The sequence below is a fragment of the Triticum urartu genome, chromosome 6, assembly GCF_003073215.2.
Source record: "Triticum urartu cultivar G1812 chromosome 6, Tu2.1, whole genome shotgun sequence".
Classification (NCBI taxonomy): domain Eukaryota; kingdom Viridiplantae; phylum Streptophyta; class Magnoliopsida; order Poales; family Poaceae; genus Triticum; species Triticum urartu.
In genome coordinates this window covers 206,291,443-206,305,418 of record NC_053027.1, presented here as the reverse complement: position 1 = coordinate 206,305,418, position 13,976 = coordinate 206,291,443, and positions in this window count along the sequence as shown.

Here is a 13,976-nt window from a genome sequence, read left to right as displayed (position 1 = left end):
GGTTTGCATACGGGTGTTCTAACTAAAACATTTGCGATGAGTGTTTTATATTTAAAAACCATTGACATTTTTTAAATAAAATCTTTTGATAAGTCTGTACATTTAGAGAGAAAAACGCAAGTTCGTTCAAACCATATCTTTCATTCGGTAACACTGCAAATTTATATTCATATGATCAAGATAAGTATTAAACCCAACAAAACTAATTCCGGCGGCGGCGGAGGCGGCGTGCCACGCCGGCGTTGTCATCCTCTGGGATACTGTTGTTGAGGTCTTCATGGCAGCACAAAATGTTCTTCACTTGGAAATCAAACATCATGTCGTTACACGATCGACGGGCGGGGTGCGGGAGGACGGCAACTCGCGGTGCTGTGAGGTAGCGGTCGACGGCGGCGTCCCATGCCACCGAGGGGAGCGCGCACAGGCACGGGCATGGTGGGTGCAGGAAAATGCACATGGACCAACGACGTGTTGGGTGCAGGGGCGCGCACAGGCACGGGCGCTGGCACTAGCATGCACAAGAGCTCACGCGGGTCTGCGGAGACCTCGCTAATGCCCGCGGCTTCCAACTTTGCGATAGTGCTTGGTGACAAGCCAGTCAATGCTACGGGGATGGTCGCTAGCGTGGGCGCTGGGATGGGCAGGGGGCAGCAACCGCCGCGGCCAGCTCATTCAGGGCCATGTCCATGAGGCCCCATTCCTCCTTATTTTCTATCTCCTCCGTCTCGGAGTCGACTTGACAAAACTGGAAGACTAGTGGCAGATGATTCTTTTGTGCCATGGCGTTGGTGGAGGTCTGCGGGAGGGAGGGGAATGGGAGGTGAATATTAAGGCCACCCATATTAAACTGTGGCTCGGGCGCCATTAATGGAGAGGATGCAGCAAGGCGGGCGGCCATAGAAGTCAAAGGGCTCGCTTCCCAATGAGCCTTCCCAGCGTACAGCTCGCGCGCTTCCTAGTGAGACAGAGCATTGGAGGAAGGCTTGCACGCCTCTCGGTCAGCCTGCGCAGCAGACTACGCTCGCACGCCTCCCGTTTTGTCAAGCAGCTTCCCGGAAATCACCTTCTAGGCATTAAAAGGTGACACATGGCGTCACATGAATGGTTAACATAACGCACACAATTTCAATGATACAAACGTTTGAGATGTTAAAGTTGCAGCTATTTGTTTCAAAATGCCTTTGTTCATTGTTATTCGAGTGCGCCTTCTCTCAAAATGGACACGAAAAATACCACACCATGTCGGGTGCCATTCCATGATAGCATGCCAAGTTTCATGAATTTCAAGTGAGTTTTGGATTTACTAGAATTTAAAAACAAAGTATCTCAACATTTTGTCGGCAATCAAAAGTGCCCTAATGTTTGAAGTTCATTCCCATTTCTTGCATGGGACCAAAGCAGGCACCCAAGGACACAACATTGATATGTCAACCCATTTTTCTGCACTGGAGCATGTGGATGTAGTTCAAATTTAAATTATGCACATAAAATGCCTATAAAACCTAGTTAATGTATAAACATGTCCAAGTAAACCCTGAAAAATCCCAAAAATTGACACAACACTCCTGTTCTTCTATGTTGACACTAGAAAAATTTTGAAAGCAAGAAGAGCCAACGGATATCGTTTTGTCCCCAAAGGTGGCACATTCCCTACCAAAACCAGCAGGCTTGTGAGAAACTCTGGTTTGCGAGAAGCTTATACCCAAACATGCCCCAAATGAGACAAAAAATTTACCACAGCATGTTGATGCCGCTCCATGATAGCATGTCAAGTTTCATGAGTTTCACATGATTTTTGGATTTACTAGAATTAAAAAATCATGTACCTCAATGTTTGCAGCCGAGCGATGGTGGTAAGGTGTTTGACATTCATTCCCATTTCTTGCATGGGCTCTAAGCATGCAACCAAGGACACATATTTGACTTTTCAACCAATTTACATGGACTGGAGCATGTGCATGTAGTTCAAATTTGAATTATGCACATAAATGCAAATTAAACTCGGTTAATGTATAAAAATGACCAAACAAACCCCAAAAATTCCTAAATTTAACTCAACACTCCTGTTGTTCTATGTTGACACTAGAAAAAAATTGAAGTCAAGGAGAGGCAACGAATATCATTTCCTCCAGAAAGGTGAAACGTTCCCTACCGTAACCATGAGGCTTGTTGTGAGAAGCTTATATCTCAACCTACCCCAAATGGGACAATATTAATACCGCGGCATATTGATGTTGTTCCATGCTAGCATGTAAAATTTCATAAATTTCATACGAATTTTTGATTTACTAGAGTTTTAAAACCATGTATCTCAACGTTAGTGACCGAGCGACGGGGGCAAGGTGTTTGACATTCATTCCCATTTCTTGCATGTGACTTAAGCATGCAACCAAGGACACACATTTAATTTTGAAACCATTTATATGCACTGGAGCATGTGCATGTAGTTCAAATTTGAATTATACACATAAATGCATAGAAAACTCAGTTAATGTATAAGAATGTCCAAGCGAACCCCGAAAAATCCCAAAAATTGACAAAACACTCCTGTTGTTCTATGTTGACACAAGAAAAAATTTGATAGCAAGAAGAGGCAACGTATATCGTTTCGTCCCCTAAGGTGGCACGTTCCCTACCGAAACCATCAAGCTTGTTATGAGAAGCTCTGGTTTGCGACAAGCTTATCCCAAACCTGCCCCAAATGGGACAATATTTTTACCACGGCATGTCGATGTCGTTCCATGGTATCATGTCAAGTTTCAGGAATTTAAGACAAATTTTTGATTTACTAGAATTTTAAAACCATGTATCTAAATGTTAGCGGCCGAGTGACAGTGTCAAGGTGTTTGACACTCATTCTCATTTCTTGCATGTGACCTAAGCTTGCAACCAAGGACACACATTTGATTTTTCAACCCATTTTTATGCACTAGAGCATGTGCATGTAGTTCAATTTTGAATTATGCCCAGAAATGCCTAGAAAACTTAGTTAACGTATAAAAATGTCCAAATGATCCCTGAAAAATTCCAAAATTTAACATGACACTCCTGTTGTTCTATGTTGACACCATAAAAAATTTGAAAGCAAGAAGAGGCGATGAATATCGTTTTGTCCACAAAGGTGACACGTTTCCCTACCGGAACCATGAGGCTTCTTGTTAGAATCTCTGGTTCGTGAGAAGCTTATACCATAACTTGCCTGATACGTCTCCAACGTATCTTATATATGATGAAGTAGTCATGCTAATATATCATCATTCTTGGATGTTTTACAATCATTTTATAGCAACCTTATATAATTTTTTGGGACTAACCTATTGACCCAGGGCCAGTTGCCGTTTTTTGCTTGATTTTTACATTGTAGGAAATAATTATATCAAACGAAGCCCAAACACCACGAAACTTTTTGTGGATTTTTTATGGACCAGAAGACATCGAATGGGCCCGAGCAGCACCAGGGGGTGCCCCGATGTAACACCCACAATGCGGCTATATCTCCCACGTGTCGGGGCATGACTTAGAGGCATAGTCGCATGGTAGGTTTGTCGCAAGAGGGGTAATGTTCACACAATCCCATGCACTGAATAGAAAGGGATAAAGAGTTGGCTTACAATCGCCACTTCACACAAATATAAGTTAAACATACATCATCCAAAATACAATCAAGGTCCGGCTACGGAACCAAAATATAAGAAGGCAACCCCAAATGCTAGATCCCTGATCGTCCCAACTGGGCTCCACTACTGATCTACTAGAAACAAAGTAACACAACGAATACAATCTTCATCGAGCTCCCACTTGAGCTCAGTTGCGTCACCTGCACTGGTATCATCGGCACGAGCAACTGTTTGGTAGTATCTGTGAGTCACGAGGACTTGGCAATCTCACACCCGCGAGATCAAGACTATTTAAGCTTATGGGTAGGAAAGGGTAGTGAGGTGGAGCTGCAGCAAGCACTAAGAATATATGGTGGCTAACTTACGCAAATAAGAGCGAGAAGAGAAGCAACAAAATGGTTGTGAACTAGAAATGATCAAGAAGTGATCCTGAAACTACTTACGCACAAGCATAACACAAGAACCGTGTTCACTTCCTGGACCCTGTCGAAAAGGGACCATCACGGCTACACACGTGGTTGATGCATTTTAGTTAAGTCAAGTGTCAAGTACTCTACAACCGGACATTAACAAATTCCAATTTGCCACATAACCGCGGGCATGGCTTTCGAAAGTTCAAAACCATGGAGGGGTGTCCCAACTTAGCCCATCTGTAGCGACCCGACCTCAGATGGTCAAGTATCTGTGCTTTAGTGTCATCCCTGGATCGGTAATGTTGACACACACAGTACTCGAGGATTTATAACAGAGTAGCAATCACACACTTATTACATCGAAAAGTCTAAAAGAGAACTTATTACAATAATATGGCTTAAGGCCATCTAATGCGATAACAGCGGAAGGCTTGGAAGATAAGGTGAGTCCATCAACTCCAACGGCATAGCTGAGCTGCACGGCAACGACCTAACAAACCATACTCGTCTGAAAAGTCTGCAACATAATACGTTGCAGCCTGAAAATGGGTCAGCACATGGAATATGCTGGTAATATAACACGGTAGAGCAGAAACAGAATAATGCTATCACTACATGCATATATGGCTGGTGGAAACCTGTATGGTTCTAGTTTTTCTGCGAAAAGCCAATTTTTCCCTACAACAAAGGAATAGATTTTTATTTAACTATCATGGTGGTTGAAACATCATTGAGAAGGTACCCCCAACTCAATCCCAATTAAAGTGATTAACAACCCCACAGTATTAATTAAACATGGTGAGATACATGCGATAACCCAAGTACTAGATACTCAAGAATTGTCCATAACCGGGGACACGGCTAACCATGATTAGATTGTACACTCTGCAGAGGTTTGCGCACTTTCCCCACAAGACTCGATCGCCTCCGTCAGATTTCTCGCACTACATGGTGTTTGAGAAATGGATGACCGAGACACAGTCTTTCAGAAACGTTAACTCTCTACTCCGGGTAGACCATACCATACCTACAAAACCCACTACCTGCTGATCTACCTCTTCAAGAGCTTCACGTAACTTACTCAACTATGCTAGAGCCCATAATAGCTCGTGGCTGCACACAGAAGTTTCTAGCATGAATCATCTCAGTTCCCTTCGAGCCTGGGTGGCGGTCCATAGGAAGATCACACGGGTACCCCGGGGTTTACAAAAAAATACAGACAACACTGGGTTCCCCAGGTGCCTCAATCCACCCAGTTGTTTGATTAAGTTGCCACCTTAAGTTGAACCATTAATAAAAAATCTCACATCTGTCTTGAATTTCACTCAAACCCAAACCACGTCTACGAGCATAGCATAGCAATATAAGCAATACGTAGAAGTAACTCCCAAGGGTTTGAATATAACAGGGCAATAGGTTCTACCTCAGCAACTACTTCCCAACCCACAAGTTAATGACATCATAATCATGCAATGTTTGAGGATTGGAACTAATGCATAAAAATGGGTAATAATGGGATATGATCAAAGTGTTACTTGCCTTGATGACGATCCGCGAATCCTAGAGACTCATAGTAACACGCTTTGCACTCCGGGAATTCTATCGCAAGCAAACAATAACATACATAAGTAACAAACAACAATGCACAAGCAAAACTCAAATAAGAGAGGTTGACCGGAAAGTTCAACTTAAGAACTTCGGTACGCAAAAAGAATCAAAATCAAACAGAGCAACGAAACTCAGACGGCGAAAGAAAGAAGCTTCGTTTACTAATCTAAAACTAGGTCAAACTTTACAGTAGAGAAAACTTGTTTGAGTTGGTTAAACGGAAAGAGGGTTTCGGAATGAAACTCTAGGCGCTTGAATCGCCTGATTCCGATAAACGAGCGAAAAGATAAACAGAATCTAAGATCGGATTGGAAATCTCGATCAGAGAAAATCGCGGAATAAATCCGATAAAAGAAAACTCACGAACAGACTAACGAACGAGCGTTCGTTAGTTGTAACTAACGGGCGAGGAACCGTTCGTTAAAACGAACGTTCGGATGAACGTCCGCTAACTAGAAGAACCGAGAAAAAAAACCGGCTAATTCAAAAAAACGGATCTAGGGTTTCTAAAAAAACCGAACGGTCTTTATAAAAAAATCAGCGGCGGGGCGCGGCGGCTACCTCCGGCGAGAGGTCCGGCGAGGCGAGGCAGCGGCGGGCGGCGGCACGAGCTGCGGTGGTGGCAGGCGGCGGCGGCGGCTTGGCGTGGTGCGGGCGGCGGCGGCGGTGGTGTGGTGTTGGGGGCGGGGTGGCGGCGTATATAAAGGGGGGGGGGCAGCGACTTGGAGGAGGGGGCAAGGCGCGGCGGAGGCGGAGTCCAACTTGGACTCCGGTCCGTGTGGCGGCGGCAGCAGCGCGCGCGCGCGCAGGAGGCGGCCGCGGCGGCCTGGCGCGGCTGGGCCTTAGGCCCAGTCGGTGCGGGAACCCTTTTTTTTAAACTTCGCCGACCGAAATAAAATCCTAAAAAAATAAATAAAAATCTAAAAATGGCAAAACAAATTTTCACCGTCTAAATAAAATATTTAGAACGAGTTGAACATTTTCTTGGCCCTAAAATGAAATTTTGAAAACATGTAATTTTTCTAATGCAAATAAAATCCGAATAAAATCAAATAAAATCCAATAAATGATTTTAATATGTTTCCTCCGATATTTCAATTATTTTGGAGAAGTCATATTATCTCCACTCATTTGATTTAATATGAAATATTTCTCGGAGAGAAAAATTATTAAAATCAAAATCCTCGTGTCATTATTTGATAAAAATCAAATATGAAAACCGAAAAATCCCCAACTCTCTCCGTGGGTCCTTGAGTTGCTTAGGATTTCAAGGTTTGCGGAACGGAAATGCAATAAATCATGATATGCATGGATGATCTATGTATAACATTCCAAATTGAAAATTTGGGATGTTACAAACCTACCCCTCTTAAGATGAATCTCGCCCTCAAAATTCGGGTTGGCTAGAAAATAGGTATGGGTGGTCCTTGCGGAGATCATCCTCTCGTTCCCAGGTGTCTTCATCCTCGGTATGGTGGCTCCATTGAACTTTGCAAAACTTGATAACCTTACTGCGGGTGACTCTGCTGGCAAACTCAAGAATCTTAACTGGCTTCTCCTCGTAAGTCAAATCACTGTCCAACTGAATCTCCTCCAAGGGTACTGTATCTCTTAATGGTATATCAGCCATCTCAGCATGACACTTCTTCAGCTATGAAACGTGGAACACATCGTGGACTCCTGACAATCCCTCAGGTAACTCCAACTTGTAGGCAACTTCTCCCTTCCGTTCCAAAATGCGATACAGTCCTACAAATCTCGGGGCTAACTTTCCTTTAAATCCAAAACGTTTCACTCCTCGCAAGGGCGATACTCATAGATATGCCATGTCTCTAATTTCGTAGGTTACCTCCTTGCGTTTTGAGTCTGCATAACTCTTCTGCCTGGACTGAGCAATCTTTAGTCGGTGTCGGATCAATTTTACCTTCACCTCAGGTTCTTTAATCAAGTCTAGTCCAAACAACTGTCGGTCTCCTAACTCATCCCACATCAATGGTGTTCTGCACCTGCGTCCATACAGGGCTTCAAACGGTGCCATCTTCAAACTGGCTTGGTAGCTATTGTTGTATGAGAACTCTGCATATGGCAAATTGTCATCCCAACTAGATCCATAATCTAGCGCACAGGCTCTCAACATGTCCTCCAAAATTTGATTGATTCTCTCAGTCTGTCCATCTGTCTACGGGTAAAACACTGTACTGAACTCCAATCTCGTTCCCAGAGTCTGGTGTAACTGATGCCAAAACTTTGAAGTAAACTGTGTTCCTCGATCCGATACGATGGTCCTTGGAACTCCATGCAGACATACGATCCTGGACATATAGATCTTGGCCAACTTTGCACTTGTATAGGTGGTTTTCACTAGGATGAAGTGAGCTACTTTGGTCAAACGATCAACTACTACCCATATGGAATCATATCCTGCTTTAGTCCTGGGTAATCCGGTGATAAAGTCCATGCCAAGTTTATCCCACTTCCATTCGGGTATCGGCATAGGCTGTAACAGTCCTGCTGGCTTCTGATGTTCTGCCTTAACTCTCTGACATACATCACATACGGCTACATACTCGGCAATATCCTTCTTCATACCAGTCCACCAGAAACGTTCCTTCAAATCCAAATACATCTTGGTGTTTCTGGGGTGTATCGAGTATGGTGAGTCATGGGCCTCTTGAAGTATTAACTTCCTGATCTCCTGGTTGTTGGGCACATAAACTCGGTCCTCAAACCATAGGGTATCGTGCTCATCTTCACGAAAACCTTTGGCCTTTCCTTTGCCCATCTTCTCCTTTATCTCGGCATTCTCTTTATCATCTTTCTGAGCTTCCCTAATCTTGTCCAGCAATGTCGACTGAACCTCCATTGTGGCAATGAACCTTCTAGGTACAATCTCTAATCGAAGTTCCATGATGTCCTTTGCTAATTCCTTCGGCAGTCCTTTACTTTCAAGGATATTAGCATAACTCTTCCAACTCAATGTGTCTGCTACGACATTGGCCTTTCCTCGATGATAGTGCAGCTTCATGTCATAATCCTTTATAAGCTCCAACCATCTCCTCTGCCTAAGGTTCAGCTCCTTCTGGGTGAAGATGTACTTCAAACTCTTGTGATCCGTGTACACATCACAACGGTTTCCAATAAGGTAATGTCTCCAAGTCTTCAACGCATGCACTACAGCTGCTAGCTCCAAATCATGCGTAGCATAATTCAACTCATGAGGTTTTAGTTGTCGTGAGGCATACGAAACAACTCTTTCGTCCTGCATAAGCACACATCCAAGTCCTAAGCGAGAGACGTCGCAATACACTTGGAACTCCTTATGTATATCTGGCAGTACTAGCACTGGGGATGTAGTCAAACGTTTATTCAACTCCTGTAAACTTGCTTCACAATCTTCTGTCCATTTAAACTTGGTATCCTTCTTTAACAGTTCAGTCATTGGTTTTGCAATCTTGGAAAAATTCTCAATGAATCTCCAGTAGTATCCTGTGAGTCCAAGAAAACTGCGGATCTCGCTAACTAAGGTGGGTGCCAACCATTCAGTGACTGACTGAACCTTGCTGGGGTCTACTGCTATACCTTCTCCTAATATAACATGTCCAAGGAATCCGACTTCCTTCAGCCAAAACTCGCATTTGCTAAACTTAGCATACAACTGGTGTTCCCTGAGCTTCTCGAGAACTAAACGCAAATGCTCTTTGTGCTCCTCCTCGTTCTTCGAGTATACCATGATATCATCAATAAACACCACAACAAACTTGTCCAAATACTCCATGAACACCTTGTTCATCATGCTCATGAAATAGGCAGGGGCGTTAGTCAGTCCAAACGACATGACCGTGTACTAGTATAATCCATATCGCGTTGTGAACGCCGTCTTTGGTATGTCCTTCTCTCATATCTTCAACTGATGATACCCTGATCGTAAATCGATCTTTGAGAACACTTTAGCTCCTTGCAATTGATCAAACAGATCGTTGATCATCGGTAGTGGGTACTTGTTCTTTATCGTCACTTCAATCAAGGCTCGATAATCAACAACCATCCTTAGGGATTTATCCTTCTTCTCAACCAAAAGTACTAGGGGTCCCCAAGGTGATGAACTTCTTCGGATGTATCCTTTCTCCAATAACTCCTTGATCTATTTCTTAATTTCTTCCAGATCATTTGCGGGCATCCGATAGGGTCTCTTGGATATTGGTCCTGTACCTGGCAACAGCTCTATCAAAAACTCAATGTCTCTGTCCGGTGGCATGCCTGGTAACTCCTCTGGGAAAACATCCGGGTAATCCTTTACTACCGGCACTTCCTGCTGAACAAATCCCATAAGGGCATTCACTTGGCTCCTTTTGGGCACATGCCTAGACACATACTTAATCCTTCTTCCCTCCGGGGTGGTGAGATAAATCGACTTACTTGCACAGTCAATGCTTCCTCCATACTTTGACATCCAGTCCATACCCAATTTCACATCCAATCCTTACGACTCCAAGATAATTAGGTCGGACGGAAACACATGTGTGCCAATGGTTAAGGGTATCTGATCACATCATCGGCTAGCCATATATTCTGCTCCGGGTGAACTCACTAAAAGAGGGGCCCTAAGGGTTTGGGTTGGTAGTTTAAACTTATCCACGAATCCCCTTGATATGTATGAATGCGATGCACCAGTATCGAAAAGAACAAGAGCGGTAAATGACTTAACCAAAAACTTACCTATTACCGCGTCCTGCTGCTCTTCAACCTCCTCCACGTTAACGTGGTTCACTTGTCCTTTGTTGAATGGATTGGGCTTCTTCCCAGCGCTTCCATTTCCATTTCCATTCCTTCCTTCAGGGCAATCATTGGCATAGTGCCCTGTCTTCCTGCACTTAAAACAGGTAACCGGACTTAAGTCTCTTTTGGCGGGAGTGGACGGGTTGGAGCGGTTCTGACTGTTGTTAGCTCTGTTCCCATTCCCATTCTTAGCACCAATGTGGTTATGTGATCCTCCTCCAGTGTGGTTGTGACCTCCATGGTTGTGAACAAGTCCTCCCGAGTTTGGGGTTAGGCGAGGCTTCTGCTGAGCTCCTGAGTTATACTTCCCTTGTCCATACTTTCTCTTGCAGCTCTCAATCTGCTGTTGTTTCCCTTCAATCATAAGAGCCTTATCTACCAACTCCTGGTAGTTGTTGAAGGTTGCTACCATCAACTGCATGCTCATCGCATCATTCAGCCCTTCCATAAACTTCTCCTGCTTCGCGGCATCAGTGGCCACATCATCAGGGGCATAGCGTGATAACTTGCTAAACTCATCCACGTACTGAGACACAGTACGGTTCCCCTGGCGTAGGTTGCGGAACTCCAGTTTCTTCATCTACATAGCTCCAGTTGAGACATGGGCGGTGCGGAAAGCTTGCTGAAACTGGTCCCAAGTGACGTTGGCTACAAGAAAAGTGGCTGTGTAATTCTCCCACCATGAGGCTGCTGGTCCATCCAATTGATGTGCGGCAAAGCGCACCCTCTCAGCATCTGTGCAACCTGCGGTGGTCAACTCCCTTCCAATACGGTGTAGCCAATCATCAGCAACTATAGGCTCAGTGCTACTGGAAAATACTGGCGGTTGTAACCTTAGAAAACGGGCTAGGTTGTCCACGGGCGGCGGGTTGTTGTTGTTGTTGCCCTGGTTCTGAACTAGCAATTGCACCAAGGCATTCTGCTGCTGGATCAACTGGGTGAGCTCCGGTGGGAAAGCAAAACCGGGTTCACGTCTCGGAGGCATCTGAGGGGTTTAGATGGGAGAGATAGAAAAGGGGTCTAATGAGAAAGCACTACCCATATGCACATGAGACAAACGCAATCATTTCACTCAATCAATCAAGCAAGGGCATACAAACGGTCTAGAACTATCGCCCAAGTGCTCAACTACTACTAAATACATGGGGGAATACTACTAATAGTTGGTGGTCATCTAGAAATTTTGATCGGTGGAAGACTCCATTATGTCTGCTCCAGCTTCGTCTTCAAAGTCATCATCACTAGGGTCGGAGTCGGTGTCGTCGATGATGATGTAGTTGTCCGGGCAAGTGGAATCGTCGTCTTCTACTCCCGGTGCTGGTCCTCCCATGAATACTCCGATCTTCTTGACTAGGTCGTCATTCTTCTCCAGTAGGGTCTTGATTTCCTCCTCATATCCATCGTGGGTAAACTTGAGTTCTTCCTCCAGCTCAATGATCCTAGTCTTCGCCTTCTTCAAGTCCATCATGTCTGCGCACATCTGGTTTTCCTGACGTCGGATGTGCTGGTTTAATTCCTGGATGAAAGCTACAATGGATCTATCCTTCTTGGTGCTGATTACTTCCCATTGCTCGTCTCGGCGCCCACATATTTGGTAAATAGTGTCCTTAAGCTCCCTGTTGTAAACTTCTCCAATGCGTCCCATGGTAATGTGGGCTGCCATGCTCTTACCTAGACTCTAGGTGGTTGCTTCGAAAGAAAATTCTATGGGTTTAGAGGTTGGCGAGAACGTCCTTCATGGAACTTGTACTTGAATCATCCAGCGCTCCTCTTCAGGTAAAGTGGTGTTCTACGTCCCGGTGAAGCTTGGTATTCCAATGTTCAAGTACCTAGTGACTTCCTTCAAGTGACGTCCAAAAGGTGTGTCTTCATCCGGTTGTGCAAACTTGTTCTTCATCTCCGTCATCCTAAAGAGTAGAAAATGGAGAGGAGTCAGAAATGAGAAGAGAAGTGTGACCTAGGGTTTATCTTAGTGGTCGTGTCCTACACTCAGCGTGTGCTCTGATACCATCTTGTAGCGACCCGACCTCAGATGGTCAAGTCTCTGTGCTTCAGTGTCATCCCTGGATCGGTAATGCTGTCACACATAGTACTCGAGGATTTATAACAGAGTAGCAATCACGTACTTATTACATTGAAAAGTCTAAAAGAGAACTTATTACAATAATATGGCTTAAGGCCATCTAATGCGATAACAGCGGAAGGCTTGGAAGATAAGGTGAGTCCATCAACTCCAATGGCATAGCTGAGCTGCACGGCAACGACCTAACGAACCTCACTCCTTGTCTGAAAAGTCTGCAACATAATACGTTGCAGCCTGAAAATGGGTCAGCACATGGAATATGCTGGTAATATAACACAGTAGAGCAGAAACAGAATAATGCTATCACTACATGCATATATGGCTGGTGGAAAACTGTATGGTTATAGTTTTTCTGCGAAAAGCCAATTTTTCCCTACAACAAAGGAATGGATTTTTATTTAACTATCATGGTGGTTGAAACATCATTGAGAAGGTACCCCCAACTCAATCCCAATTAAAGTGATTAACAACCCCACAGTATTAATTAAACATGGTGAGATACATGTGATAACCCAAGTACTAGATACTCAAGAATTGTCCATAACCGGGGACACGGCTAACCATGATTAGATTGTACACTCTGCAAAGGTTTGCGCACTTTTCCCCACAAGACTCGATCGCCTCCGTAGGATTTCTCGCACTACATGGTGTTTGAGAAACGGATGACCGAGACACAGTCTTTTAGAAACGTTAACTCTCTACTCCGGGTAGACCATACCAAACCTACAAAACCCACTACCTGCTGATCTACCTCTTTAAGAGCTTCACGTAACTTACTCAATTATGCTAGAGCCCATAATAGCTTGTGGCTGCACACGGAAGTTTCTAGCATGAATCATCTCAGTTCCCTTTGAGCCTGGGTGACGGTCTATAGGAAGATCACACGGGTACCCCGAGATTTCAAAAAAAATACAGACAACACTGGGTTCCCCAGGTGCCTCAATCCACCCAGTTCTTTGATTAAGTTGCCACCTTAAGTTGAACCATTAATTAACAATCTCACATTTTTCATGAATTTCACTCAAACCCAAACCACGTCTACGAGCATAGCATAGCAATATAAGCAATACGTAGAAGTAACTCCCAAGGGTTTGAATATAACAGGGCAATAGGTTCTACCTCAGCAACTACTTCCCAACCCACAAGTTAGTGACATCCTAATCATGCAATGTTTGAGGATTGGAACTAATGCATAAAAACTGGGTAATAATGGGATATGATCAAAGTGTTACTTGCCTTGCTGACGATCTGCGAATCCTAGAGACTCGTAGTAACACGCTTCGCACTTCGGGCATTCTATCACAAGCAAACAATAACATACATAAGTAACAAACAACAATGCACAAGCAAAACTCAAATAAGAGAGGTTGACCGGAAAGTTCAACTTAAGAACTTTGGTACGCAAAAAGAATCAAATCAAACGGAGCAACGAAACTCAGACGGCGAAAGAAAGAAGCTTCGTTTACTAATCTGAAACTA